This window comes from Psammomys obesus, unplaced genomic scaffold (genome assembly GCF_907164565.1).
Source record: "Psammomys obesus unplaced genomic scaffold, mPsaObe1.curated_primary_1811, whole genome shotgun sequence".
In the NCBI taxonomy this organism is placed as follows: Eukaryota; Metazoa; Chordata; class Mammalia; order Rodentia; family Muridae; genus Psammomys; species Psammomys obesus.
The window spans coordinates 2,660,195-2,685,526 of record NW_026590407.1 but is presented as its reverse complement, the minus strand read 5'-3'; the positions used below and the strand labels follow the sequence as shown (position 1 = coordinate 2,685,526).

The 25,332-nt window shown below is 36.6% G+C and overlaps 1 pseudogene; it reads left to right on the top strand.

The window, feature by feature from the left end:
* Nucleotides 1-263: 263 nt before the first annotated feature.
* Nucleotides 264-1,597, top strand: LOC129676775 (transcription factor YY2-like; annotated as a pseudogene).
* The last annotated feature ends 23,735 nt before the right edge of the window (nt 1,598-25,332 follow it).

Below are 25,332 nucleotides of genomic sequence, written 5' to 3'. Positions count from 1 at the left end.
CCTGTCAATCAGCTGACTTATTTCTTCACGGCAATCCTCATTTAGTGGTGTTGTACATAAAATTGGACTTCGTATAGCAGCTATTAGGGAACAAGTTCAATTTAATGGCTTTGGAATTTTTCTCTTCATTATTTATCCTGGAGCATTTGTTGATCTGTTCATCACCCATTTGCAACTTATATCACCAGTCAAGCAGCTAAGAATATTTTGCACAGCTATCACCCATATGCTTGCTACCCAGTACTGCTATATGGGTCTTCTCCATGGCCTCAGAGCAAGGTATGTGCATCACCACAGAAAACACAGATATTTCCACCGATTTTGTGGATCTGCAGTCACTCATTTTAGAGACAACTTCTATGGAAAGCTGCACAAGCCAAACCATCGAAATGTACAAAGATGTAAGTGTCAATTGGGCACTCTCCTTTTTAAAGAAGCTTTTTAATTTTAATTTTAATTTATATTTTTAATTTTTTTTTATTTATACAGTGTTCTGCCTGCATGGGTGACAGCAGGCCAGAAGAGGGCACCAGATCTCATTATGATCATGAGGCACCTTGTGGTTCCTGGGAATTGAACTCAAGGCCTGTGTAAGAGCAAACAGTGTTGTTTAACCTCTGAGCCATCTCTCCAGACCACCACTCTCCTCTTGTCACTCTGCAGCCACTTCTGTGTGGCAATCTGAGTAATAGGGAACATGATCAGGAAGTGATCATGGTGCAGACAAGAGGGGAGGTGGTGGGCTACCAGGACTCAGACAACTTACTAATCAGTTCTGATTTTGAAAGCCAGATGATTTTGCCAGTTATTCAAGATGACTATCCCCAGCTGACCAATTCTTCTTTACCTAGCTTCATGGCGACAGAAAATGGTCAAGGTGAGCTCAGCCCCTATGAAGGGAATCTTTGTGGTTTGATGACCATTGTTGACGACAGTAGAGAAGGCATGAACCTTGATGTGGGTGAGCAACAGTGGGTGCACAGGCAGATACAAAGCGAAGCTTTTGAGGGAAAATTCTCCTTCCCCATGTGGAAGGCTAATGATAAAAAAAAGATTCAGTGGCTGAAGGGCAGACCGCTGACTCACCTCTAGATTATTCCGAGTATATGATGGGAAAGAAATTTCCTCCTGAAGGAATACCTGGCATTGACCTATCTGATCCCAAACAACTGGTAGAATTTACTAGCATGAAACATAAAAAAGTTCAAAGGAGACTTTCCAAGACCTGTAGTTTGCTCTCATAAAGGTTGTGGGAAGATTTTCTGGGATAACACTGCTACAAGAAAGCACTTGCACATCTGTGGGCCTAGAGTGCACGTTTGTGCATAATGTTGCAAAGCTTTTGCTGAGAGTTCAAAGTTGAAATGTCATCAGCTGGTTTCACACTGGAGAGAAGCCCAGCCAATCTACCTTTGAAGGCTGTGGGAAATGCTTTTTCCTTGATTTCAATTTGTGCACACACAATTTGTGAATCCATACTGGAGACAAGCCCTTCCTGTACCCATTTGATGATTGTAGCAAGGAGTGAACTCAGTCCACAAACCTGAAAGAGCATATAGTAACACATTTTAAGAATAAGAAAGGAGAAGAGAACCTCCCCTATCAGTGGACTTGGGGAGTGGCATGCATGCAGAAAGGGGAGGTAGGGTGGGATCGGGAGGGGAGGAGGGAGGGGCTTATGAGGGGATACAAAATGAATAAAGTGTAATTAATAAAAAATTTAAAAAATAAAAGAAAAGAAAAGAATAAGAATGACCAGTAATAAGAAGTGAGACGATCCTTCTGAAGCCTGGGAAGTACTTTATAGTAATGTGCCTGGGAATAAATATACCTCACATTTGAATAGTTTCTAGGAAACTGATTGCAAAAGAACTGTACATATCTGAGGTTTATGTTTTGATAGAGTAAAAGTTAAAAGTTTTATATTGAATAGATGTCTTATTTTGTGATGCAGTGATTTTTTTTTTTTTTTTTTTTGGAAATTTGGTTTCAACCAGAGAGAATAATTCAATAAATTCACATTGTTGCTAAGATGTACTATGTTTAGTGCTGATATTTTTTGAAGTTTGGTCTCAACAGGATACTAATTCATGAAACTCATATTCTTGCTAAGATGCCCTGTCTTAATTTGCAATGGTGTTTTTGTGAAATTTGGTTTTGACAGGAGAGTAATTCATACATTCATGTCAAATTACGTTTCTTTATATAACTGTTAAATATAAGATTTTCGTATTTTAATAAATACAAAGTTTGCTTATTACCTAGGTTTTTAAATTATGTGTTCCAAATGCTCAAGTTCATACTTTTAAGAATATGTTTAGTAATTGTATATATGATTTCTGTTGAGTAGACTAAAAATAGTCTTTAAAAGCATTGACAGTTTTGTACATATATATTATCTTGATAAAGCAACTTTATAGGTTTGTTTGCTGTCCTAATTTTGGCAACATTCCTTGATACCAACACATTTTGTATAAGTTTCTCTTAACTGTATTATACGGTATTAAACATCTTTTAGTCACTTTAGCCCCTCCATGCATACCACCTAAAGTGCTGTTGTTGAGTGTAGTTTCTTTCTCTGATCAATTAAGAGTAGTGCTTGATTACATAATACAAATTGATTGCATGTTTGGCGTATACTTTTGTGTTACAGAAAAAGCAAAAATAAAATAAATGTTTGAAGAATGAAAAATAATCTGTTTTCATAAAATGTCTTCATACATCCTTAATTTTGGTTAACCCATCACCTACACCTTTCTTCTCCCACATCCTCCTGCCCCCAATTCTTAAATCTTTATAAGTGTATCATCAAGCTATTTATGAAATGTTAAGAAAACTGAAACTTTTGACCTACCATGGAACATTTTAGTGTTTGAGAAGATATATACCTAATCATATAATCTAGATTTGGGTCCAAGCCCTTTTTGTTATAATTAGCCTATACAAATCTCTTCCAGTTTAATTTTTTTCTTTGGTAAAACTAGCATAATAGCCGTGCCTACCTCATGGACTTGTATTAAACATTAAATTATACAACTGGAGCTCATAAAATAATCCTTTTCAGATATTAAAGGAACATTACATTAAAGGTTTTTAAAAATAAAACAAACTTCTAGGTAATGTCAAAAATATAGAGCCAAAAATGAGGAAATTTACCATATCTTTATATTTTATATGTTAAATTGTATAAAGATCCATGGTTTTGGGATCACAGCTAAAAGTAGGTATTAAATACAAAAAGCTGATGGTGAGGGTACACAGTCTTGGTAGGGGCACTCTTTTTGTCTTCTTCAGAAAGTCTCAGATAGTCACCGAGCTTCAAAATTCTTCATTTTAGAGAAGCTTCCTATCTAGTAGTTGCTGAAGTTGTTTCTAAATTTGGAAGGTCAGAAAAGGCTCTAATGTGATGCTAAACAAAAGAGAGACAATTAACTTCAACATGAAAAGATATTTGGCCAATTATCAATTGCGATGGATGGATTTTACATGCCTAGGAAGACTTCTCCTGGTTCCACTAATAGAAGAGAGTTCATCATTTTGATGTGTTGGAAAGAACGGCTCCCCAGGAATGCAAATTTTCCAGGTTGTCCTCTCCTTTATCACCCTAAGTTTACAGTGATGTGTGATTTGTGGTGAGAGTTTAAAGAAAGTATGATGACCAGAGGTTCAATATTTCTTGACTAGGTAACAAGATATCTTTAATATTATGTGTTTATGGTATTCCTTCCAAAAGTATTATTGCCATAACATTCAGAACTACCCCACAGGGTGTTGGCTTCCACTTCAGCTCTAGGCAGAGAAACCACTGCCAGTTTTCATAGAACTCATATCCATTGGGTGATTTATCTGATATTTCCTGTTTCCTATTTTAAAAACAAGCAAACTGTGATTTATTTCTTCTAACTTGGAAAGAGGAATAACAAATGTTTCAGGAGAATTCATCAAAAGCACCTAACCACCACTTTGCTAATTCCCTTTGTAGTTTCACTTCAAATTCTGGTTTGTGCAGATAACTGAAAGAGGGGCTGCCAAAAGACATTCACATTGTCTTTAAAACAGGCAGATTATCTATCCTTCTTTGCTAAGACTAGATAAATTTCTTTAAAATATTATCTGTAAACTGCTTCCCTCTGTGAGTAAGCATCTCCTTGTATGTAACTACTGAGCTGAGTTACAGTTCTCAGCCCCTAATAGCCCTTTTCCAAAGAAGAATCTTACTTTCTCCCTGCTCATATAAACTGATCAACCAACTTCTGAAGCATGGTTATCAGATGAGCCCCACATTGGTGGGGAAGAGACTAAGAACTGTGCTTTCTTAGGAGTCGGGAAGCTGCTAAAGCTTTACCCTGCTTCCAATGAACGGGGCAGATGATTGTGAACTGCGTGTGTGTTTTCACTGAGGGAGACAACATGACCTAAATAGTCTGCAGAGAATAACAACAAAGAACCTGCCTTGCTTCTCTGTTTCCCGTGGGTCCTTGTCGTTTCTGTGGAGGAATGAGTGCTCTCATGAAGCTAGACAAAGGGACAAAACTGTTATATTTATGTTCAACTAAAGTATCTACTCACCTCATTTCTTTGAGTTTTCCATCTGCTTTACCTCTCTTTTCCATTTAATATGAGCAATGTAATTTTTTTTTCCTTTGAGCTCCAAAATGACAAAACCACATGCCTCAGTTGGTTAAATGTAGCACAAAAGGGGACCCAACCAAATTCAGTTCCCAGAGACCATGTAAAAACCTGGTACTGTGGTGTGTGCTTGTAATCTCAGCACTGGAAACTTCTCAGAAAGGAAGGTCCTGGAGATGGCTGGGCATCCAGCCTAGCCTAACATGGAAGGCCTAGGTCCCAGACTGAGGATATCTCCTGAAGAATGACACCAAATGTTGACCTTTGGCCTCCATATACGTATGCAGGCACCTGTACACATATGAATACACACATATCCATAAACACACACACCAAAAAACAAACAAACAAACAAATAAACAAACAGAACACAAAAAGACAAAGAAGAAATTTGGCTGGGCATGGTGTCACAGGTTTTTAATCCCAGCATGGATTCAAGGCTAGTTTGTTCTGCATAATGAGTTTTAAGACCAGTAAAGGATCTATAGCAAGAAACTGTCTAAAATAAAATTCAAATATCACATGGTTAAACCTAAAAACATACATACTAACATTATATGAGTTGAACAGGCAGCATTTATATATTTAGGAATATATGAATACATTGTAACAACAAAGAAAAAGAGGTCAGGAGGGGTTAGAAGGAGAAAAAGGAAAGGGGAAATGATATAATTATATTATAACATCAACAAATTAAAAATAAAATAAAATTTAATGTATTTTAATTAAAAATAATGTTTTTTAAGTGAGTTTTTTAATTAATTGCACTTTATTCACTTTGAATCCCCCCATAAGCCCCTCCCTCTTGCCCTCCCGGTCCTACCCTCTTTCCCCCTTCTTCATGCATGCCCCTCCCCAAGTCCACTGATAAGGAAGGTCCTCCTCTCCTTCCTTCTGATCTTAGTCTATCAGATCACATCAGGAGTGGATGCATTATCATCTTCTGTGGCCTGGTAAGGCTGCTCCCCCCTCAGGGGAAGGTGATCAAAGAGCAGACCAATCAGATGATGTCAGAGGCAGTCCCTCTTCCCATTACTATGTACCCCACTTGGACACTAAACGGCCATGGGTTACATCTGTGCAGGGGTTCTAGGTTATCTCCATGCCTTGAACTTGGATGGAGTATGAGTCTCTGGTAAGACACCTGTGTTCAAATTTTCTGGTTCTGTTGTTCTCCTTGTGGAAATCAATCTGGCGCTTTCTCAGACAACTAGGAATAGCGCTTCCTCAAGATCCAGCCATACCACTCCTAAGCATATATCCAAAAGAAGCTCAAGTACACAATAAGAACATTTGTTCAAACATGTTTGTAGCAGCTTTATTTGTAATAGCCAGAAGCTGGAAACAGCCCAAATGCCCCTCAACTGAAGAATGGATGGAGAAATTGTAGTACATCTATAGTACATCTATACAATGGAGTATTACTCAGCAATGAAAAATAAGGAAACCATGAAATTTGCAGGTAAATGGTGGGACCTGGAAAGGATCATCCTGAGTGAGCTGTCCCAGAAGCAGAAAGACACACACGGTATATACTCACTCATATAGACATATAACATAAGATAAACCTACTAAAATCTGTACATCTAAACAAACTAATTAAGAGAGAGAGGACCCTCACTAAAACGCTCAATCCCGAAAGGCAAAGAGGATGGACATCAGAAGAAGAAGAAAACAGGAAACAACCTAGAAACCTGCCACAGAGGGCCTCTGAAAGGCTCTTCCCTGCAAACTATCAAAGCAGACGCTGAGACTTATGGCCAACTGTTAGGCAGAGCGCATGGAATCTTATGTAAGAAGTGGGAAATAGTAAGATCTGGAAAAATAATATGTTTAAAATATTAATTCTTCTGCCAAACAACATGGTAAATGTGAAGATTATTTATAATAGCAGGATTAAAAACATAAACAACTGAATACAGCCTACAGACTAACAAGGGTAGACTGGAGTGTTCCAGATAATAGTCTACTATTGACAGTAATAGTTTCTTAATTTCTAATTGATAAATAAAGGTTATATCTATTTGGGAAGGTACAAGGTGGCTATTTGATATATACATACGTTATAGAAAAATATAATCAAGTTAATTAGAGTACCCATAATTTTCAGAACTTATCAGTTTTTGTATTGACAATGATAAAACTATATTTTAAGCTATTTTGAAATACATCATACATTCTTATTAACTATATATGTATCATCATGCAGTACACTATATCATTACATTTTTTCTGCTAAACTAACAGAAAATTTGTACCCTTTGTTCCATTATTTTTCTCCCCTTCACATTACAGAGCCTCTGATAACAATATTCCTTTGAGGTTGATTATTATCCCATATTTGAATAAGAAATACAGTATTTATCTTTCTGTGTATAGCCTATTTCACTTAGAATAATTTCTCCAATTCCATCCATATTTTCTCAAATCACAGAATTTCATTCTTTTTTTAATATAGAGTTTTCTATTGCATAGATACATATTCATATATAAATTGTTCTTTACCTAATCGTCCATTACTGGACACATAGAGTGAATTCATTGTGAAAAGTAGTTCAATGAACGTGAGCATAGATATCATGTCCAACTTACTCATTTCTTTTGGATATGCATGTAGAAGCCAATGGAATAATTGCATCATGTTGTGCTTTTATCTTTTTTAGTTTCAAGAGGAATGCCATAGTACTTACACAGTATATGACACAATTCATATTGCCAGCAATATGACTTCAAGGGTTCATTCTCCTCCACATCCTCATCCACACTTATCACTGTGTTTATTTTTTATGGTAGCCGGTCTAATAGGCATGAAAGGTGGTGAGCATTTTTTTTTCATGTATCTGATCATTGTTTCTATCAGTTCCCTTCTGTTAGAGCTGACATTGGTTTTGCTAACTTCTTGTTTTACATTTATGTATTTACATGTGCAGGTGTATGTGTGCCAAAGTTCATGTGATAAAGTCATAAGACAACTTGTAAGAGTTGGTCCTCTTCTTCCACCATGTGGATCCCAGGAATCAGATTCATGATTGGCCACAAGTGCCTTTACCTACTGTGTTATCTCACTGGCCCTGAATTTCCTTGATGGGTATTTATTCAGGCCCCGTATGCATTTTTTAATGGGACTGTTTGTTTTCTTGCTTGTAAGTTGTTACTTGTTTGTTATCAGATGTATGGTGTAGAAATATTTTCTCCCAGTCAGTGATTTTTGTATTTACATTGTTTGCTGTTCCCTTACTGTACAGAAGTGATTTAGTTTATTGCAATCTTATTAATTTATACAATAATATTTTCATGTCTATTGTGGGCAAGCAGGATAGTAGGCATATTTGTTGAGAGCATGGACCTAAACATGACATAGCCTTCTATTTCATACAAAAATCCTCATACAATAAAAATTTCCATTTATGTCATTGGCAAGGTATCTTACTGTTTAAAACACCAAGCAAAAATGCTGTTTTATATTATTTAATTTTGATAAAAAATATGTATGCCAGAAGAATGCATTGAAATATCATTTCAAAATTTTGCCTTTTCTTCTCTCTGTTTTTCTTTTCTTTAAATCTCCACCATCAATTCCAAAAAGATAATCAGGTCCATTGTACTTTTTGCACTCCAAAGGAAGTTGTTTTTATAGGGCTGAAAATAGTTGTTGTCTGTCAACAACCACTTTTCCTGGCCTTTGTTCATTGAAGTCCTGAGTTCCTAAGGAATATTGTACTTCAAAGGGTTAGGGCAGAGATGATTGGGAGACCAAGGGAAGATTTCCCAAGATTGGGAAAAAACAAAGCAGTCTGCAGAGCCTTTGAAATTTACAAGTAGTGCCCAAGATTCTTATCAGGAATTCAGAAAAGAACATCCCAATGATATAGTTAAAGTGATCTAAAGAGGCAAACTCCCAGCCTCTGCAATCTTGGGAATGATCCTGGCTCAGAAACAGCCCAGTTTTTGGCTTTGTGGAACGGCAAAGAACAGAGCTATAGAAATGGAGTGATACTTTTTCTAGGAGCCTTTCAATTCTGGTGAGACAAAAAAAGACCATGGAGGGGAGTAGAGTAGACCGTGATTAACAGTGATTGAAACAGTCTATAATCAAGTGGGATAGAAGCTTGAAGTCAAACTTAATTTTATATATTGACCATCAGAGTGGCACACCTCTTATGCTTCCAAGTTTGTAAAGTAAAGTTCACATCAACATTATTTGTTTCTGTAAAAAGAAGAAATTCTCTAGGAAGCTACACTTCTGGATAATGGAATTACAAGTGCTTGTATTTTTTTTTCTAGTTTGCTACTTCTTATTTTCTAGCTGCCCTGTATTAGGTAGGTAATTAAGTATTTTTAAAATTGTATAAAACTCATATTCAAAAAATCATATTTATATTTTCTTTTGCAATTTATATTCATATAAAACATACAGTTTTATATATGGTATAGAGAAGGAAGTGGAGCAAAATAGTTTAGTTATCTCAACCTGACACAGCCTTGAGTTCCACACAGAACTCCACAACATAACTGCTGCTCTGAGATTTTGTTTCCCAGAAACAAAAATGAGATAAGAATTCCTGTGTGAATGATTTATTGAGGAAAAACTCCCAGGAGAAACTAGAAAACATGTGGGAATAGCAGGACAGGGAAAGAAAAAAAAAAAAACTATGCAAGCAATAAGACTTCAGAGACTATGGAAGCCTCCACCTCGTCACTCTGAAGGGAACTCTGAAGTGTAAATTATGCCTCAGAATTTGGCCAAGGGAGTTGTACTTTTATATCTTGAAATCAATTAGTCACTGCCTGTGGGGGCCATAAATTGAGAAACATAAATTCCCAGGATTTACAGCTTTCTATATAAGCAAGTGAAGCAACTCAAGTAATGCAAGTACACAAGGCTAACATATACCAGCCTTAGAAGCAAACTGCAGCCAGGCATGGTAGAGGAAGAATCAGGAGTAGAAGCTTAGCCTTAGCTATATGAAGGCGTGGCTATGTGAGATCCTGTCTTAAAATGACAATAGAAAGTAATGTGCAAGGAAGTTTGAAAAAAATGGAAGCACACAAGTGGTAGGGATAATGGGCTCAAATGATCTAGTATGTAACTATAATAACATGCTGATGCTACCCTGTTCTTATTACCTAGATTGAGTTTTAACCATCTCCCTCTTCAAATAGTTGAAAAAATAACATTTTGTCAGTAGAGTCTATTTTCTCTTTCTTTTAAAATTTGCAATAACTTTCATGACCTTCTAGTCCCTTTTAACATATTCTGTTTAATGATACAGTTCTTAACACCATGTAATATATTCTACTGTGTGCATATGTATAATATTTGTTGTTTATGCACATCTCCCTCAACTACAGGTAAGTTTGATGAGAGGTCACTGTTTTGTCTAATTTTTTTGTCTTATGAAATTTACCACCTACAACAATATTTATGACACACAAAGTACTCAATAAATATTGCTGAGTGAATTAGTGGATGAATTCATGAATTTTTTCAAAAGAAATAACATTGTAAAAAAAATCAAAGTGCACAAAGAATAACTTCAAATTAGCACTGAATGGGATTGCCTATTGCTAATTTCCTGCTCTCAATATCAAAACAATTACTTTTTTGTAGAATAGGCAGCACATTTTTAAAATCCATAAAATAGTGGAATTGGTGTCTCTTTTGTTTTTGTTTTTATTAGCATGTACTATTTATATATAATAATGTGTTTGATTATGACATTTGTATAATTGTTATCTTGAATTGCTTTCTATTGCTGCGATAAAACACCATAACCAAAAGCACCTTGGAAAGAAAGAGTTTATTTCAGCTGACAATGAAATAGTTCATCGTTGAGTAAAGTTGTGGCAAAAGCCCAGGTAGGAACCTGAGGCAGTAACTAAGGCAGAGACCATGGAAGAATGCTGCTTACTAGTTTACTCCCATGGCTTGTTCATTCTGTCTCTTATACTACCCAGGACTATCGGCCTAGGGGTGGTACCACCCATAGTGGGTTGGGCTTGCCCACATCAATTGTTAATCAAGAAAGATTTGATGACAGGCCAATCTGATTTGGGCAGTTTCTGGATTGTGATTCCCTCTTCCTAGATATGTCTAAATTTGTGTCAAGTTGACAAAAACAAATCAGCACATGAGTACATAATGTATTTTGATCATATTTATTCTCTATTACCCTGTTTTTAATCTTCGTTCCACTCCTGATGATCCCTTTCCTCTTTTTAGTCTCCTTTCTACTTTCCTGTCTTTTTTTGTGTGTGTGCTTTTAGTAAATTAATGAGTTTTATTAGGGTTACTTACACGAGCATGAGTGAGCATAGCAACTTACTAGTGGCAACACCACTGAAGAAAATATGCCTCCTTTATAAACCATTAACTAATTATAGAACCTCAAGAAGAGGTGGTGTCTTGTAAGCCCATCTTCTCTCCATAGAAAATATTGACTGGCCTGGCCCTGTTCAGGTTATCACAGCTGTTAAGAGTTCAAGAGTGTAACAGACATTTCTTGCCTGGAAGATAATGTGCCCCAACAGTCACCCATTCTTCTGTCTCTTACATTCTTTCTACATGCTCTTCCATGATGATCCTGGAATCTTGGAGGAGGAAAGATGGATGTCTGATTTATACCTGAGTATTCAACAGTCTCTTATTCTCAACACTTTGAACAGTTATGAGTTTATTTGGTAACTGCTACCAACTCAAAAAATCACTTCTCTGAACAAACTAGATAACAGCACTAAGCTATGGACATCAGCATAAATGTTGAGAAAGCAATTTTCACAAGCATATCTTATCCATGTACATGAGTAACAATAGGATGTTCAAGCATAGCACCTAAACTTTCCCAGCCTAAATTTATATCAGATATGAATTTGCCTCAAATCCAATCAGAAAGTAGCTGTCTACTCCCATAACAAACCATTATTGAAAATAAACACATCTTTGAAACAAGGACACACTACGTAGTTCTTTCTGGCTTTGAACTTACTATCCTATTTCAGCCACTTGAGGGAAAAAAATTACAGGACTCTATCACCAACCACACTCAAGCTTATGCTTTCTTTTTGGTCTATTTATACTATTCATTAGGAAGTATACTAAAATCTTTTCTTTTTAGTATTAATTTGTCTATTTTTTCATTATATTTATGTCAAATTTTGATTATACTTATTGTGGTTATTAGGTATAAACTCATTAGCTAATTCTAGGACACCTGTTATAATCCTATTGAATTTGTTATCCTTTAAAATATTTATTTATTTTATGTGTAAGTGTACATACCTGAGTGTATGACTATGTAGAATATGCATGCAGGAACCAAGGAGGCCATAAAAGATTGTTGGATCCCTTGGAACTGAACCACCATGTGGCTGTGGGGAAAGAATTCTCATTCTCTGCAAGAGCATCAAATACTCTTAACCACTGAGCAGTCTTTCCAGCCCCTGAATTTGTCATCCTTTGAATGGCTTTCTTTATCTCTAGAAATATATTTTCCCTTAAAGTTTTTTTGTTGATAATTACATGAATATTTTTGGGTTCTGACATGCTCTCTATATAATTTAAGAATGCCACAAGATTACCACAGAATCTTACATATCCTGGGAACAACCCCTTAATCTGTTCAATGCAAAAACAAAACAAAACAAAAAAAACAAAAAAACAAAAACAAACAAACAAACAAACAAAAAACTTGCCTTCCCAGGGGGAAATTACTCTAACACTTTTTGCATTGCATCTTTATTAAAACATGTCTCTGCTCAGTCCATTATAAGCAGACACCATCTGCACTTTGTCTTCTGTTACTCATGCCTCATTAACCTGTGAACATTTTAGCTCAAACTCAATAGTTTAGTAAATACCCTCAGGGTAAAAAGAGTTTTTGTACTTTTCTCATTTATTAAATTTTCACTTGACCTAGATTTTGAACTTGCCAATTTCATAGAGTTTTGTCAACCTTTTGGTAATTTTAAGAGTTTTAAAATATTGTATCCAACACTTTTTCATTGTTTTTAGTATGAGGCATGGTCTGACTAATCAGAAACAGAACTCCACCATTTATTTTCCTTTGATGTGAACTTGAGTTTATAGAATACCAAAAAAAAAATCACATGAGAAGTGGAGAGAAGGACAAGGATGAAACTGCAGAAAGAAATAGCAAGAACTTTACTGTGTAGTAAATTTTCTTGTCAATTATAGTACCTCCTCAAAAGAGATAATAAAATATGATATAGAAATATGTTAAAGATTACACACTTGATTTTGTAGGCTTTGGTGTGTTGTGTCTTAGAAGGTAGTTGGATTTATGAAGGATATGTAGAAATATTGCTTTCTTGAAATTCAAAAGATAATAGATAGTAATAGCAAGTACTTTTAGCAGGCCAAGAACAGAACTAGAACAGCAGAGTAAGGTATAAAAACAAAAAACAAAACAAAACAAAACAAAAAAATCTCTTATTTCCCCAGATATGTAAAGATAGGAGGAAAGAAGACCGAATTAATGATACATGTGAAAAAGTGGTTATGAATTTAGACCATAGAAATTAGGTATGGTGATACAATGACTTTTTTTATTTCCCAGAATTCATGTGCTGTAAATTTAATCCCCAATGTCACAATTTGAGCAGCTAATTAAGTCATGAGAACTCCACTCTAATGAATGTATTAATGTTGTTTATAAAATGTTTAATGCTGTATAATAAATTTCTTCCCTGACCCCCATTTTCTTGTCGTGTGGTGAGGTGCTATGTTATGAATCTCCTGGTGGAATCTCTCAATCTTGGACTTCCTAGCATCCATATCCATGAACCAAATAAACTTCATAATAAGTTATTAAATCTTGGTAGTCTAGCATGGTGGCACACTGCTGTAATTTTGGCACTTGGGAGGCAGAGGCAGGTGGATCTCTGTGAGTTTGAGGTCAGCCTGGTCTGCAAAGTGAGTCTAGGTCAGCCAGAACTATGCAGAGAAACCATGTTTCAAAAAACAAAGAAACAAACAAAAAAGTTAAGTCTGTACTATTCTGTTACAGAAGCACAAAATTCACTAAGGCAAAGAGGAAAGTCCAGGAAGAGAGTCTTAAACAGTAAAACCATGTCAGTAAGTTCAATGGATTGCAGTTCCTGGTGGACACTGAGAAACAGTGGGCTAAGAATATAGAAAGGAGTGACCAGGAAAGAACTTTTAAAATCAATAATTTGGACTTGGCAGCACTATTATTGATGACAAAATCTAGAGTGTGTTAAATGGGAGTAGTTAGCTAATGTGAGATATAGGTAAGGCCATGGAAATGAGAACCTTGATTGATTGTTTACATGATGTTGAAGTCACCAAGAACGATGACAAGAGTAATAAAGAAGAGAAAGAACAGACAGTGAACCAGATGTTGAAGTCATCAGTGAATGAGAAGTAAAATACAGCAGGATAACAGATGACTGCAACAAATAAGGGTAGCAGCGATTTGGCCTAAGAGTTTAAGCCTGTAGATGATCAGAGGTATGACCTGGGAATGGTGATGTAAAACCACAAAAGTTTAAACAAACAAACAAAAAACCAAACCAAAACAAAAACACTCTTTTTGCATGCCCTGTGATATCATGAGAGTGAAGAAAAACTATGCGAAAATGTGTAATTCACCCCTTGTCTAATTTATTCAGTTAACTATGTACTAAGCAGCTATTGATTATCAAGTTCGCTAGACCACATGGGTGCTGATGAGATGAAGATACTGTGGTAATTCACTGGTTATCAGGATAAAAAGAAGATGTAACTGATTATCCTTTTGTGAACAAATAATTTGGTGTCACTCACATGTTGTCATGTGCCATGTCATTTGTCACTGAGCCCAACATGTTGTTGCCTATGTGTAAAAATTGAATTTGGCAACTGTCCACTCATGAGGAAAAGCAAATAAATTTTCATTAGACACAGCTAAATGTAATTTTAAAATTTAATTACACAGCAATAGTAACCAAAATTGTGTGATATTGGTATAACTATGGGCATATGGATCAATGAAATAAACAAAAAATAATCTAGAAACACATATAAATTTACATGACTAACTGAATTTCTAGTAAATAATTAAAGTGATTACATGGGGGCAAGACACTTCAAAAGTGGGACTAGAAAACGGAACATCCATATGCCAGTTTAGAAAGGACCTCACCTTTCATTTCACATCACATGAAAACAATCAACTCACAATAGATCATAGACCTAAATATAAAATATATAAATCTTAGATGGAAAAAAACAGAAAAAAAAATCTGGACTCTGGGTTAGAAAGGATGTTCTATTACATCCATCTGCATAGTATATTTCCATTCCATTCTTATTTTGCTTATTTACCGGTTTGTATATTTGATCACACACACTCTTTGAGGATAATCTTGAATTTGTGATTTACAGGACTGCAACAGAAGCATAATTTCCTTAAAATTTGATACGAATTTAAATTATGAAATTTTAAAACTACTGCCCTGTGATTTAAGCAGTTGTGTTAAAAGATTGAAAATAAAAGCCACAGACTAGGAGAAAATGTTAAAAATCATGTTTCTTATTAACTGCCCATTAAAAGTACATAAAAAATTCTTAACATTCTGTAATAAGAAAACAACCCAGTGATAAAATGAAGGAAAATAAAACCATAATAAAATTATATTTATGCCCTGGACTGTTGTAATTAAAAGATTATCAGTACCAGATGTTAGAGATAATATCGTGCATTGCTAGTGGGAATGCAAAATGATGCAGCCAGTGTGAAAAATGGTTTGGAAGGTTGTGGAAATGTTAAACAGAATCCCACTTTTAAAGGATCCAAGAATCACTCACATGACAATTAGAACTCCACAAACAACATAGAGTGAAAAAGTGCCTATGTCAAAGAGGAAGCGTACTAAGAACGCTAAACATTTTAATAAATAAAAATATTTCAGAGGTTGAAGCAGAAGTTTAAGGTCACCCCATGGTGACCTCATTGTGATGACTCTCAAAAACAGAATATACAATATCAAAGGGGTAGCAACCTCTCAGCTCCCCTCAGAAGCACAGCCGCATCCTGACTCTAATACCACAAAAAAGGCTAGGGAAATAAAGCCACGAGTGGGATGCTTGTCCAGGATGTACAATTCCTTGGGTCTGATCCTAGACACAGTGGTATATCCTAAAATCTCAGCACAAGAGATAGAGGCAGGGGAATAACAAATTCAAGGCTATCCTCAGCAACATGACATGTTGAAGTTAGGTAGAGGCATGGGAATCACAAATTCAAGGTTATCCTCAACTATATGACATGTTGAAGTTCAACCTTGGCTACTGAGACCCTATTGTGAAACAAAACTATCTGTGTGTGTTCAAATATATAAACAGGTAAATAAGCAAAATAAGAATGGAATGGAAATGTAGAATACAGCTGGATGTAGTAGAACATTTGGGAGACTGAGGTAAGAGTATTGCAAATTTAAGGCTAGCATGGACAGCCTGAAGGTACAACATTAACAAGAAAGAAAAATGAAACAAAACAAAACATAGAAAAACAATGTTGTCCTAGAAATTATTCAAGCCTTCCTGTTCCTGTGATAATATTTGACCTATGTGATTTCACCATCTTGATTGCATCCATTTACAAAATCTGTCTTCCTCTACCCAGCTGAACCACTTCCAGGGGTCAGAAAACCCACATCCTATATCTGGATCTCCAGTCCAGACCCAGCAGCCTAATTCCTCATCCATATAATCAATATGTCACAGAAGAGTTTCATTTGGATAACATTCCAGTTCCAACTGTTTTGCTCAACCTCATCTGCCCCCTCCTAAAAGTGTTCTCACTCTCAGTGAAAGGCACCAACAATCCACTCATTCTCCAAGCCACTTCTTCCCTTCCTCATCCCTACAACCCATCTAAATTACTATCTGACATGTCAATGTGCTTTCAGATGAAGATGCTTGAACCTGATCCTCAATGTGATTTTATTAAGGAGCAAAGGCTTTAAGGAGTGAGGAAGGTTCCATGCTCATAAATAGTCAGTGCCTGTTTAAAATGGAATTTCCCAGCTCATTTGCCATAAAAGAACATAAAACTTGCCACATAGAAAGATGGGCCCTCATCCAGCATTGAATCTGCCAGTGCCTTGATCTGGAACCTGTAGTCTTCTTCTTTATTTATTTATATACTTTTTATTCATAATCATAAACTTAACTCTGCAATCCAGCTAGACTTGGAGGGGAATGAGGAAAATATGGAACCCAAAGAACTGCAATGAAAGCAGAAGTTACAGGGTACTGCGAGCAGATAGGATAAGTCTGTTCCCTTGAGCTACAGAAGGAATGGTCTGGTGGGTAAGATGGCAGCAAGTCAAAAGAATTAGAGTTGTATGCAGTCAGAAATTGTGATCTTCTTGCTGGTCTTGCCATTCCTGGACCCAAAATGCTCCAGAGCTTCCACCATGTCCATGCCTTCTTTCAACTTCCTGAAGACCACATGCTTGCCATCCAGCCACTCACTCTTGGCAGTGCAGATAAAATAACTAGGAACCATTTATGTTTGGTCCAGCATTTGCCGTATACAAGATGTCAGGACCTGTATGTTTCAGGATGAAGTTTTCAGCCTCAAGTTTTTTCCCTATAGATGAACCTGCCACCAGTTTCATTATGGCATGTGAATTCACCACCCTGCCACATGAATCCTGGAATAATTCTGTGAAAGGGGGAACCCTTATATCCAAATCCTTTTCTCCAGTGCTCAGAGCATGAAAGTTTTCTACTGTCTTTGAAACTTTGTCTGAAAACAGTTTGAAGGAGACGTGGCCCAAGGGCTCACCATCACCAAGATGTTGAAGAACACAGTGTGGTTGACCATGGCTGCAGGAAGTGGTGACAGGGGACACTGGCATCTCCAAAGCTGGAATCAGTAGTCTTTACAATTGCATTTCTCAAACTACTCAGTCTAACTGACTTTGTTGCAACAGACCAAATGGGTGAGACATCATCCTCCATTTATCCTCAAAATGGTTCTTGGGGCCAGCAAGATGGCTCAGCAGATGAAGGTACTTCCTGCTGCTGAGCCTGACAATGATCACATGGCATAAGGGGAGAATCTACTCTTGAAAATTTTTCTCCAGTCTTTATATGCTCATTTGTGTGCAGTAGCATCCATGCACACATGCGCGCACACACACACACACACACACACACACACACACACACACACACACACACACACATTAAATAAATAAATTGATGGATAAAACTTCCGAAAAATGTTTTCTGACAGAACACTCCTTTTGGATACCTGTTTGCCTCTCTTGCTCAAGCCATCTCTCTTCTGAAATCTGAGTAGTCTTGTGTTGTCAAATGCTGATGGGGACAGCCAATATACTTGGCAGGGAAAGAAATCTTCCTAAGTTCTGAGTTCTTTTACCTCTAACTTAAAACGTCTCAATAGTCGGCTTCCCACTGCACTGTAATACAGTCCAAATAACTTAAGCTTGCCAAATAGGGCCTTACATGTCATTGACTGTGTCTACTTCACCTTCATTGCTTTGGCCATACTGAATTATTCTAAATTCCCATTCCTTCTAACTGTCTAGCTTTTGTATGTTTCACTTCAAACTAGAACAGTGATTCTCAACCTGTGGGTCACACCCCTTTGAGAGCTCCTGCCTATCAGCTATTTACATCACGATTCATAACAATGGAAATTTACAGCTATGAAATAACAATGAAATAATTTTGAGGGGGTCACTACAACACAAAGAACTGTATTAAATAGTCACAGCATTGGGAAGGTTAAAAACCACAGACCTAGAACATACCTTTTATGCATTTTCATCAGCTAGACCCATTCAACCTTTACTCTATAGTTTGCATTGGTGTGCTGCAGTCATTTCATGGTTCACTGTGTCTTATAATCTACTATTCATATACATTGTGACATGCTTTTAAATGTTTATCCTTTAAAGAGAAGCTTTATTTTGAACATGTGTGTCCATATCCAGACTTACCTCACCAAAGCTACTAACTTCCAAAGTTAAATTTCTTTCAATTCAAAACTATAGACAAATGATCTGTTTTATCCATTTAAGTAACAGGATGATTACATAATCTATTGATAGACACAGATAGAAGCCTTTGTCTTAACTACAGACATTTCTTTAGTTTCAGAGTATGCTTTATTCTTGCTCATTATTGATACCCACGTCCTTCATGATACAGTAATTCAGGTCTGGGTTGTATTCATATTATCAACATCCCCATGCTAAATGATTTTTTTTCCAATTTTTACTTTTAATTTTTGGTAGTCGTATCTTTTAGGAGCCTTTTGTCTATTTTTATGTCTAACCTCTCTTCCATTTTGCATTATAATAGGTACTCAGGTAAAAGTGTTTCTTGTTTTAAATGACTGGCTAAGGTGGCATTGTTCATTATTCTGATTTTTTTTCAGTTGCAAGAGATCAAACTCAGAACTTCCCATGTGCTAATAAAGCAAGTTTCCATTAAACATATCATCAGCACCAGATTTGATTTTCTAAGTGTTGGAAATGCTGCTGGGAATAAAATCTGCTTTAATATGTTTTGATTTTTAATGTATATATATTATATAATCCCTATTAGTTTAGGTGAAGTGATAATTAATCATCAAATTGTGAATTCATCAACGAGCTAATAACACATTAAGGAAGTCAGGGTCTTCACTATCTAATCACTTCCAAAAACAATCAACAGCTGGCAACCAAGATACAGTAGCCTTTTGGGAGACAGTTCATGTGGAATCATAACAGTTGTGATAAATTTCATAATTTGATTTCACAGTCTAGTAAAACAACGTTCTCGTTAATATAAAGTCTCTCTCTTTTTTTCTCTCTTTCTCTCTGATATGTGCATGAGTGTGAGACTGTGCACATGCAGAGACCAGACAGGATTTCGAGTGTCTTCCTCTACTGCTCTCTGCCTTGAGACATGTTCTGTTTAGGCAAAGCTAGCCAGTAAGTCCTTGGGATCTCTCTATCACTGCTCTCCCAGACTTACACAAGTGCACAGGCATGCCTGGCTCTTTACATAGGCACTATGGACTCAAGTGCAGAGCTTCATGCTTGAAGAGCAAGTGTTCTTATCCCCCATGCCACCTCCCCAGTGTCAGGATACTCTTTTTTCCTATAAAAGTCTGGTACTTCTTTAGTAGTTGATTATTCCAAAACTTTTAAATTCATATATAGATACATATATTAATATGTGTATGCATATATAATATAATGTATAAAAATAAGTTTATATAATACATATACATTTCTAAATTTCACATTAATTTTTATCCTTCCTTTTTTTTTGATAATCTCTCTCGGTGTAACACAAGTTGTCCTTGAAGTTGCCTCTCTCCTAGCTCTACTTCCCATGTTCTGGAATTACAGGCATTTCTCACCACTCCAAGCCTTACTTTGCTTTTTCTAAAGTGGACCAATTCCTGTATCTCTTGTTCCCAAGCCAGGCTAATTCTCCGTACCTATCTTATTTGAAACAAGGAACTTGCAAGTGAGGCGTACCAGCCTCAACAGAAGAATAAATTGCTTTTCCTTTGCCTTACCTTTGCAAGTAATCAACTATAATGTTTAAAAAAATGTATGTAATATATTACTATGTGTTCATTATATATAGAGATAAATATTTATACATTATACATAGTATATGTGCTTTGTTTTGACAGTACATAACCATTCAAAACACCTCTTAGGAACCACTGACCTAGAAACTCACATATTCCAAAATATTGCACTGTGAAGCACACCCAGGCACTGTGGACCAGAAGATGTTGAAGCTTCTCTAGGAAAGGATATAGTATATCCACTGACTGTTTTAGTCTACCTTTCATAAATTTCAGAGTAGGCATAATCCAAAATTTGGTAAATGAAATTTTGTGTGTGGGAACTGCACATATAATTAACTAGTTCATGGTTATCATAAAAAACCTACACTACTAATTACATTCTTTTTTGTGTTTTGTCTTATTTGTTGTTTTTGGTTTGGTTTGGTTTGGTTTGTTTTTTTCGAGACAGGGATTTTCTGTGTAGCCTTGGCTGTCCTGGACTCATTTTGTAGGACAGTCTAGCATCAAACTCATACAAATACTCCTGCCTCTGCCTCCTGAGTTCTGGGATTACAGGCATGCACCACCGTGCCCGGTTAGTAATTACACTTATAATTAATTATTTCATTAATATTGGCTCTACAGGTTTAATATTAACATTTAGAATGAAAATTTTCATTGCTTCTATGCAAGAAGTAATTATTTCACTTACAGGATAATAAGAACTTCAATACATCAAAAATGTTTAATAGTGAGTTAATTTTGAAAATTTAATAGACACCAGCTATAGTCAAACTAATAGTTAGTTGTAAGAATTTAAATAATAAATATTTTTTCAACCTATAACTACATAGCAGTAAATGTTGACCTTAGTGAACAAATTCAGGATTTCATTACATGGAATATATGCACAGAAATAATGACTTTTCTTTATCACAAACAGTGATGACACCAACACAAAGCATCCTACACATTCTTATAAATTTTAATCACCTTTGTCACCCACTGTTGAAATAAACTAAGCTTAAAAGTCCCTAATTTGTACAGTGTTATTCAGAGTTTTTTCTTAAATACAAGTGACAATTTTTCCTGAATTGGATAGTATGTTACCGGCACTCTTTGTAAATTGCAAATCAGATTTTCTAATTGATCAACCACATTGTATCTAATTTGAATAGTAAAAATATGGTTGTGTGAGAAATTCTGCTACTGAAGAAAAATAGGGCATTATCTAGGACTTGAGAACCCTTGTTTTGTAGACTTATTTTATAGATTCTCATATTGTATCCTATATTATCCTATACTATTTAATTATCTGAAAACACTAGGAGGCATTACTTTAAATTAAAAATGAAACTGGAGTGGAAGGGGAGTGAGGAATAAATTGGACTACAGTACCAATTTTTCAACATTTAATTACTTTAACTGGATCTATCCTTTAAAATTAATAAAATGATTTATAAAATTGCCCATCATTTTCTATAAAGTCTTGACTAACTTATTTATAGTTTTCTAATTTCATCTGTGAGGTTGAACAAAATCTCTTGTATTTCGAGAGATGGGAATTTCTCTATACTCAGAAAAAATACCTCTTTTAGACAAAAGGGTTGAAAAGAAACAGGAATGGCTCTAGTAAACAAGGAAATACCTGTTCCCTACTTCAACAATGTCTCAGAGACATAACAAGCCTCAGACAGGACAGCTGTGAGATGTGTCAGGGAGATTGGAGCCTAAATCAAGCAATTGCAACATTAACACAGATCTCTGTTCCCCTCGCCTACAGCAAAAGCAGAACAAAGTTTGAAATGATTTTGTAGTGTGGAACAATACTTTCCTGGTGTTCTGGCTTGTAAAACTTAATGACACTTCAAGAGCAAGGAACCCACAGGAAGAAAGAAATCTGGTTTTGTTTTATGTTAACAATATGGAGATTCAAAGTTTAAATTCTCTAAAGTATTATCTTTACTCCTTAGAATTCGGGACTACCACGTGGATGTCTGATCTATAGAAAGCCATTAATGTAGCTGGGACCCTATGTCTCAGTGCCCTTCCATTACCCTTCCATGTACAAATTAAAGACATATGGTGCAGTTTTAACCTTTACAAAACCTGTTCTAAATGTGTCAGAATCATGTATCTTATGCCTAAATTTTCTTCAACTTCTGTGTTAGTGCCTAATCTCATTACAGGCAATAGACAAGGTTCACTAGGTGTAAAGTTGCATAGATAGTCCCCATTGAAAATTCATACAGTGAGGGGATGAGTCAATTCTCCATTAAAGAAAGAAAGCTAGCTTCTGGAGGGAACTACTTATGAGGCAATTAGAAGATTACTGAAACTCAAGCAGTTTCTTCTTTCCCTTTATTTGTGGATAAGCTGGCCATATCCTGACAGACTGCATACACAAAAAGACCTCAAAGATAGAAAAGCTGAAATTGAATCTTCTGGAAGTGGAGGTACATGGATAGGAAGCCCACTTTTATTGCAAGAGTGAAGACAGGCCAACAATAGAATGTAGAGTAGATGTTACTGATTACCTTTCAGATTCCATTTACTAGGTGGATGAATTTATCTGCCAGCTCATACGAGTGTTGGCTACTAAAGATTCATATTTGAATATTTGTCAGAGCCACTTTGTGAATTCAAAACCCCTCTCCTCTCAGCTGACACTATCTACATATACTGTCCTTCTCAGTGGCTAATGAAGCTTAGCTTCCTTATCACAAGATGGATCAGTTCCTTTGTGTCTTGCATACTTCAGAGTTTCCTTGGTCTCAGACTAAGTCTAGACTCTAGCAGAACTATGTTTGTGTCTAGCTTCTTCCCCTGTCTTATGATTTTATCTCCATATACATTTCACTTAAGAGTGCTCCTTCAGTTAATCATTTTCACAAGAATCCTCATCTCAGATTTTACTTCTGGGGAGTCCTACTTAACACACCAGAAACCAATTTGTTCCATTTCTGTATATGTTCCCCAGCTTCCTTTTTCTCAGTCACGTCAACTCTGTTTTCTTGACTCACAGAGTTTATTGCAGTACTTCACCAAGTTTGTTTCTTGAAAACATAAGTCCATTACAAATAATGGGGGGAGAGAGGTTTTCCTCATGTTAAAACAAAAATGCTTCTATAAACACACACGTGCGCGCACACACACACACAAACACATGAAACCAAGGAGAGTCCCTTGAGCAGATGAGACCTTTGTCCTGCTCTTCTGCAACCCAGAAAACAGTAGAAACTCAATGCTAATGGCCGTATGATACACTTGGCAACCTGGGTCCCACGCAGGCTCCCAGGCTCCCAGGCTCCCAGGCTCCCAGGCTTCCAGGCTCCCAGACTCCCAGACTCCCAGACTCTCTATTTCTTCTATACCAGTGGGAGGGAGAAAGATGGCTAATAGCACATTAAAAAGCTTATAGACACTTGACTGATGGACATTCTAGCTGCAAATAGTGAAACCATACCCCTATGTATGTTGGCTGAATGTAACCCAGTTACAGTTACATTACACCCCAGTTGGCTGAAACTGCTCCCTGAAAACATCTTCCTCCATTCTACTTTCTTAAGTCACAAAACATTTCTGCTCTTGCCGACACCTTGACTTTTAGAAAACATGAATGAAATGAGAAAGAGGTTAAGTTGCCATGAACCCCAATGGGAAAGAATGAAGCACTCCAAACTTTACAATTTGTGCTACTACCTTACACCACCATGTCATTAGCCTCCAATCAGTGCTTACCCTCACATCAACCTTCAGGGATCTGAATCATGATGAGTTTCCTTTTTCTTCTTGCTCCCTCCTGGGCCACAGTCATATAGCCCCCAAAAGAATAGAATTGTTGCCTGATTAAGAATCTCTATCTGGTCAACTAACCTAGATCATGGGAGCTTGCCAAGATTGAAGCACCAACCAAAGAGCATGCATGGACTGGACCTGGGCCTCCTACACATGTGTAGCCAATGGGAAGATTAATCTTGTGGGTCCCCTAATGAGTTGACCAAGTGCTGTGTATTGCATGGACTCTGTTGCGTGCTTTTGATCACTCCCCCTAGTGGGGCTGCCTTGTCTCAGTAGAGGAGGACATGGTCAGTCAATGATGCGACTTGATGTGCTGGGGTGGGTTGAGGAGGGGGAGTCCCCTTTTCTGAGAAGAAGTGGAGGGAGAATAAGGGGGAGAGGGTGGGAAGGGGGACTGGGAGGAAAGGAGGGAGGGGTTAAGATTGGGATATAATGTGAATATATAAATAATTTTAAAAAAGAACCTCTATCTGAGCTAGGCACTGTGGCATATGCCTGTAACCCCAGAACTTGGGGAGGCAGAGGCAGGTGGATCTCTGTGAGTTCAAGTCCAGTCTGGTCTACAAAGCAGGTCTAAGATGGCCAAGGCTACACAGAGAAACCTTGTCTTGAAAAACAAAACAAACAAACAAAAAAGAATCTCTACCTGTTAGTCCAGAAGAGGTGGATGACTACAGGGAATAATGCTTTCTGGATACAACAGAGCATGTTGTACATAAGAACTTACAATGGCCATGACAGTGTGCATAAGGCCTAAAAAAAACTCAAGCCAGAAGACCCTTCCCATGAAGAGCAGGTGTAAATAAAGTTCCACTCTTAGCTTAGGAGCTATTGGTAACTGATAGCTTCTGGGAGATCAGTTTTAAGAGTGTAAACCCTGGTAAATTGAGCATATTCCAATTTGAACTGGATATACAAAAATATATGGGCAGCACAAATTGGACTAAATGTTGTTTTTTTTTAACACAGCAGGTTGAATGTATAGGGAAGAGAATGAAGAATCTGGAGTTGAGAGAAGGTGTAAGTATGATCTAAACACAATAAATGAAATTATCAAAGAACAAAAACAACAGCAGCAAAAAAAAAATGACTTCAATATGTGAGCTACTGATTATGAGACCTTATCTCAAGTGAATTCAGGTCCTAATTTTTCCCTGGCCCTATTAGCAAAACAAAGAGTGACATATACAATCCTCCATGTTTTTTAACCTCCACTGCAAGACAGTGTACCATTCTTGGTCTTTATACTCTGCACACACGGCAAAAATTAAGCTTTTCTCTGATAATTGAAAAAGACAGCTTTATTTCTGAGGTACAAATTGACCAG